At 39.3% G+C, this 7,242-nt stretch overlaps 1 non-coding gene across 1 annotated transcript; it reads left to right on the forward strand.

The window, feature by feature from the left end:
• Positions 1-6,036: 6,036 nt before the first annotated feature.
• LOC130984771 (small nucleolar RNA R71) lies at positions 6,037-6,144 on the forward strand. Its single transcript, XR_009088682.1, has one exon. It is a non-coding gene; the product is annotated as a small nucleolar RNA R71 (small nucleolar RNA).
• Positions 6,145-7,242: the final 1,098 nt, after the last annotated feature.

Below are 7,242 nucleotides of genomic sequence, written 5' to 3' on the forward strand. Positions count from 1 at the left end.
CTTCACATTGGAAGAAAGTCAAATATGCGTAGTTAACTCCAATCCATAAGTAATGTTAATGGAAACAAGATTAACTAACAACTCTAGATCACTAATCTAAATTGGATATCAATGACTCAAGATTGCCTAATTTCTCTTTCCAAGCCAAGAATGCTCAAAAATCTATTCTAAAACAAACCCAAGCATTTTATCAAACACTTGGTGTGCATAAAAATAAAAGGATAATAAATTGCATGAATAATAAAATCTACTACTACCAAATGTAAGAAAATAACAAGAATAACTAAAACAAATAAGAAAAAAACATAAAACCTCAAATTGCATTAAAAGAAATGGAAATTAACAAGAGTTCATTAACATAAAAAGTAACCAAAATGAGAAATTAACAAGAGGAACTAAGGAAATTAAAGCAATAGAACAAGAAAAAGTAAAGGAAACTAGATCAAAGCAAGAATTAAAACCTAAATCTAAGAGAAATTAATCTAAATCTACCCTAATTCTAGAGAGAAGAAGGAACTTCTCTCTTTAGAAAACTACCCTAAAACATGTTTCTACACTAACCTAATTGCTCCCCCCCCCCTTCATCCTTCTTGATTTTGGCTTCAAATACTTCAGAAATGAGTTAGATTTGGGCCTGGATGAGCTCAGAAATTGCCGCCAGTGTATTCCTTTAATGAGGTCAGATGACAAGTGTCACATGTACGCGTCGCCATAAATTCACAAAATCTCCATTTCTTCATGAATTCTCCACTTTTCATGCTTTTTTTTCACTTCTTCAATCCAATCCTTGACTCCTAAGCCTAAAATTACTAAACAAACACATCAAGAAATCGAATGGAATCAAAGTAAACTAAATTTAGCAAATTAAGGGCCTAAAAAGCATGTTTTCACTCTTAAGCATAAATTAGGAGAAATTCACAAAATCATGCTATTTCATTGAATAAATGTGAGAAATGTTGATAAAATCCACTAAATTTAACACAATATAAACCTTAAAATTGGAGTTTATCAAGAGACGACTGGGATATCTCCACAGGTATCATTGCTTCTGAGCCATATGGTGCGCGAAATTGTGATCACTACAACTTCGCACAACTAACCAGCAAGTGCACTGGGTCGTCCAAGTAATACCTTACGTGAGTAAGGGTCGATCCCACGGAGATTGTTGGTATAAAGCAAGCTATGGTCACCTTGTAAATCTCAGTCAGGCAGACTCAAATGGGTATAGTGATAAGCGAATAAAGCAATAAGATAAAGATAGAGATACTTATGTATATCATTGGTGTAAGAGCTTCAGACAAGCGTATGAAGATGCCTTCCCTTCCGTCTCTCTGCTTTCCTACTGCCTTCATCCAATCCTTCTTACTCCTTTCCATGGCAAGCTCGTGTAGGGTTTCACTGTTGTCAGCAGCTACCTCCCATCCTCTCAGTGAAAGCAATTGCATATGCTCCGTCACAGCATAGCGGAATTCATCTGTCGGTTCTCAATCAGGCGCGGAATAGAATCCAGTGATTCTTTTGCGTCTGTCACTAACGCCCCGCCCTCAAGGTTTGAAGCACGTCACAGTCATTCAGTCATTGAATCCTACTCAGAATACCACAGACAAGGTTTAGACCTTCCGGATTCTCTTGAATGCCGCCATCAAGTCCTGCCTATACCACGAAGATTCCGATTAAAGAATCCAAGAGACATTCACTAGAGCCTCGTATGCTTGTAGAACAAGAATGGTTGTCAGTCACCTTGTTCATGGGTGAGAATGGTGATGGGCGTCAATCATCACCTTCATCAGGTTGAAGAACAAGTGATATCTTGGACCAAGAACAAGCGGAATTGAATAGAAGAACAATAGTAATTGCATTAATACTCGAGGTACAGCAGAGCTCCACACCTTAATCTATGGTGTGTAGAAACTCCACCGTTGAAAATACATAAGAACAAAAGTGATCATTGGTTTCGGCCCCAGAGAGGGAACCAGAAGAACCAAGATGAAAATACAATAGTAAAAGGTCCTACTTATAGAGAACTAGTAGCCTAAGGTGTACAAAGATGAGTAAATGACATAAAAATCCACTTCCGGGCCCACTTGGTGTGTGCTTGGGCTGAGCAATGAAGCATTTTTCGTGTAGAGACTCTTCTTGGCGTTTAACTCCCGTTTTGGTGCCAGTTTGGGCGTTTAACGCTGGGAATTCTGAGGGTGACTTTGAACGCCGGTTTGGGCCATCAAAGCTTGGGCAAAGTATGGACTATCATATATTTCTGGAAAGCCCAGGATGTCTACTTTCCAACGCCGTTGAGAGCGCGCCAATTGGGCTTCTGTAGCTCCAGAAAATCCACTTCGAGTGCAGGGAGGTCAGAATCCAACAGCATCTGCAGTCCTTTTTAGTCTCTGAATCAGATTTTTGCTCAGATCCCTCAATTTCAGCCAGAAAATACCTGAAATCACAGAAAAACACACAAACTCATAGTAAAGTCCAGAAAAGTGAATTTTAACTAAAAACTAATAAAAATATAATAAAAACTCAACTAAAACTACCAAAAACATACTAAAAACAATGCCAAAAAGCGTACAAATTATCCGCTCATCACAACACCAAACTTAAATTGTTGCTTGTCCTCAAGCAACTGAAAATCAAATAAGATAAAAAGAAGAGAATATACTATAGACTCCAAATTATCAATGAAACTTAGCTCCAAATTAGATGAGCGGGACTAGTAGCTTTTTGCCTCCGAACAGTTTTGGCATCTCACTTTATCCTTTGAAATTCAGAATGATTGGCTTCTTTAGGAACTCAGAATCCAGATAGTGTTATTGATTCTCTTGGTTAAGTATGATGATTCTTGAACACAGCTACTTATTGAGTCTTGGCCGTGGCCCAAAGCACTCTGTCTTCCAGTATTACCACCGGATACATACATGCCACAGACATATAATTGGGTGAACCTTTTTCAGATTGTGACTCAGCTTTGCTAAAGTCCCCAATTAGAGGTGTCCAGGGTTCTTAAGCACACTCTTATTGCCTTGGATCACAACTTTATTTTTTTCTTTTTCTCTTTCTCCCTTTTTTTCGTTTTTTTCCTTCTTTTTCTCTCTCCTTTTTTTTTGTATTCACTGCTTTTTCTTGCTTCAAGAATCATTTTTATGATTTTTCAGATCCTCAGTAACATGTCTCCTTTTTCATCATTCTTTCAAGAGCCAACAATTTTAACATTCATGAACCACAAATTCAAAAGACATATGCACTGTTTAAGCATACATTCAGAAAACAACAAGTATTGTCACCACATCAAACTAATTAAGCTAGTTTTAAAGATGAATTTGAAATCCTGTACTTCTTGTTCTTTTGTGATAAAAACAGTTTTTCATTTAAGAAAGGTGATGGATTCATATTCATAGCTTTAAGGCATAGACACTAAGACACTAATGATCATAAGACACAAACATGGATAAACATAAAGCACTAAAATTCGAAAAACAGAAGAATAAAGAACAAGGAGATTAAAGAACGGGTCCACCTTAGTGATGGCGGCTCTTTCTTCTTCTTGAAGATCCTATGGAGAGCTTGAGCTCCTCAATGTCTCTTCCTTGTCTTTGTTGCTCCTCTCTCATGATTCTTTGATCTTCTCTAATTTCATGGAGGAGAATGGAGTGTTCTTGGTGCTCCACCCTTAGTTGTCCCATGTTGGAACTTAATTCTCCTAGGGAGGTGTTCAGTTGCTCCCAATAGTCTTGTGGAGGAAAGTGCATCCCTTGAGATATCTCGGGGATCTCATGATGAGAGGGGTCTCTTGTTTGCTCCATCTTCTTCTTAGTGATGGGCTTGAGGTCATGCCTTCTCAGTTGAACCGGCTTTGGATGCCATAAATGGTTATGGAAAAACAAAAAGCAATGCTTTTACCACACCAAACTTAAAAGGTTTGCTCGTCCTCGAGCAAAAGAAGAAAGAAGAGAGTAGAAGAAGAAGAAATGAGGAAAAAGGGAATGGCTTTGTGTTTCGGCCATTAGGGGAAGAAGTGGTGTTTAGGTGGTGTGAAAATGAAGGAGTGAAGAAGGGTTTATGGGGAAGAGGTATTGAGGTGACTGGTGAATGGGTGAAGAAGAAGAGAGAGTGGTGGGGTTGGTGGGGATCCTGTGGGGTCCACAGATCCTTAGGTGTCAAGGAAAAGTCATCCCTGCACCAAATGGCATCAAAATCCACGTTTTGAGCCATTTCTGGCGTTAAACGCCGGGCTGGTGCCCATTCCTGGCGTTTAACGCCGAGTTCTAGCCCTTTTCTGGCGTTTAACGCCAGTCTGGTGCCCCTTTCTGGCGTTAAACGCCCAGAATGGTGCCAGACTGGGCGTTAAACGCCCAACTGCTAGCCTCATTGGCGTTTAAACGCCAGTGAGTTCTTCCTCCAGGGTGTGCTATTTTTCTTCCTGTTTTTCATTCTGTTTTTGCTTTTTCAATTGATTTTGTGACTTCTTATGATCATTAACCTACAAAAAACATAAAATAACAAAGGAAAATAGATAAAATATAATCATTGGGTTGCCTCCCAACAAGCGCTTCTTTAGTGTCAGTAGCTTGACAGAGGGCTCTCATGGAGCCTCAGAAATACTCAGAACCGTGTTGGAACCTCCCAACACCAAACTTAGAGTTTGAATGTGGGGGTTCAACACCAAACTTAGAGTTTGGTTGTGGCCTCCCAACACCAAACTTAGAGTTTGATTGTGGGGGCTCTGCTTGGCTCTGTTTTGAGAGAAGCTCTTCATGCTTCCTCTCCATGATGATAGAGGGATGTCCTTGGGCCTTAAACACCAAGGATTCTCCATTCACTTGAATGATCAACTCTCCTCTATCAACATCAATCACAGCCTTTGCTGTGGCTAGGAAGGGTCTGCCAAGGATGATGGATTCATCCATGCACTTCCGAGTCTCTAGGACTATGAAATCAGTAGGGATGTAATGGTCTTCAATCTTCACCAAAACATTCTCTACAAGTCCATGAGCTTGTTTTCTTGAATTGTCTGCCATCTCTAATGAGATTCTTGCAGCTTGCACCTCAAAGATCCCTAATTTCTCCATTACAGAGAGGGGCATGAGGTTTACACTTGACCCTAAGTCACACAAGGCCTTCTTGAAGGTCATGGTGCCTATGGTACAAGGTATAGAAAACTTCTCAGGATCCTGCCTCTTTTGAGGCAGTTTCTGCCTAGACAAGTCATCCAGTTCTTTGGTGAGCAAAGGTGGTTCATCCTCCCAAGTCTCATTTCCAAATAACTTGTCATTTAGCTTCATGATTGCTCCAAGGTATTTAGCAACTTGCTCTTCAGTGACATACTCATCCTCTTCAGAGGAAGAATACTCATCAGAGCTCATGAATGGCAGAAGTAAGTCCAATGGAATCTCTATGGTCTCATTTTGAGCCTCAGATTCCCATTGTTCCTCATTGAGGAACTCAGAGGAGATTGGTACACGCCCACTGAGGTCTTCCTCAGTGGCGTCCTCCTCCTCTCTTTCCTCTCCATATTCGGCCATGTCTATGGCTTTGCACTCTTCTTTTGGATTTTCTTCTGTATTACTTGGAAGAGTGCTAGGAGGGAGTTCAGTAATTTTCTTGCTCAGCTGTCCCACTTGTCCTTCCAAATTCCTAATGGAGGACCTTGTTTCATTCATGAAACTTTGAGTGGTCTTGATTAGATCAGAGACCATTGTTGCTAAGTCAGAAGTACTCTGCTTAGAACTCTCTGTCTATTGCTGAGAAGATGATGGGAAAGGCTTGTTATTGCTAAACCTGTTTCTTCCACCATTATTGTTGTTGAAACCTTGTTGAGGTTTCTCTTGATTCTTCCATGAGAAATTTGGGTGATTTCTCCATGAAGAATTATAGGTGTTTCCATAGGGTTCTCCTAGGTAATTCACTTCTTCCATTGAAGGGTTTTCAGGATCATAAGCTTCTTCTTCAGGTGAAGCATCCTTCAGCAGAGCTATCCAAAGACATCTTGGATAGTTCAGAGAGACCATCATAGAAAATACCTATGATGCTCCATTCAGAAAGCATGTCAGAGGGACATTTTCTGATTAATTGTTTGTATCTTTCCCAAGCTTCATAGAGGGATTCACCATCCTTCTGTCTGAAGGTTTGGACTTCCACTCTAAGCTTACTCAATTTTTGAGGTGGAAAGAACTTTGCCAAGAAGGCATTGACTAGCTTTTTCCAAGAGTCCAGGCTTTCTTTAGGTTGAGAGTCCAACCATATTCTAGCTCTGTCTCTTACAGCAAAAGGGAATAGCATCAGTCTGTAGACCTCAGGGTCAATCCCATTAGTCTTGACTGTGTCACAGATTTGCAAGAATTCAGCTAAGAACTGATGGGGATCTTCCATTGGAAGTCCATGGAACTTGCAATTTTGTTGCATTAGAGAAACTAATTGAGGCTTAAGCTCAAAGTTGTTTGCTCCAATGGCAGGGATAGAGATGCTTCTCCCATAGAAGTTGGGAGTAGGTGCAGTAAAGTCACCCAGCACCTTCCTTGCATTGTTGGCTTTGTTGTTGTTTTCGGCTGCCATGTGTTCTTCTTCTTTGAAGAATTCAGTCAGGTCCTCTAAAGAGAGTTGTATTTTGGCTTCTCTTAGCTTTCTCTTCAAGGTCCTTTCAGGTTCAGGGTCAGCTTCAACAAGAATGCCTTTGTCTTTGTTCATGCTCATATGAAAGAGAAGAGAACAAGAAAATATGGAATCCTCTATGTCACAGTATAGAGATTCCTTGAGGTGTCAGAGGAAAAGAAAGGTAGAAAACAGAAGTAGAAAATTCGAACTTGTCCAAGAAGATGGAGTTCGAATTTTGCATTAAGGGATAGTGTTAGTCCATAAACAGAAGGATGTGAGAAGAAGGGAAGTAATTTTCGAAAATTTAAGTAAAAGATTTTGAAAACATTTTGAAAAACACTTAATTGATTTTCGAAAATAAGAGTGAAAAAGAAATCAAGTGATTTTTGAAAAAGATTTTGAAATTAGAAATCAAAAAGATTTGATTGAAAACTATTTTGAAAAAGATGTGATTAAGAAGATATGATTGGTTTTAAAAAGATGTGATTGAGAAGATATGATTTGAAAACAATTTTAAAAAGATATGATTTGAAAACAATTTGAAAAGATGTGATTTTAAAATTTAATGACTTGCCTAACAAGAAAAGATATGATTCAAACATAAAACCTTCCTTAACAGAAAAGGCAAAAAATGTTCAATCAAATCATTAATTG

Source organism: Arachis stenosperma, chromosome 5 (assembly GCF_014773155.1).
Source record: "Arachis stenosperma cultivar V10309 chromosome 5, arast.V10309.gnm1.PFL2, whole genome shotgun sequence".
NCBI lineage: Eukaryota > Viridiplantae > Streptophyta > Magnoliopsida > Fabales > Fabaceae > Arachis > Arachis stenosperma.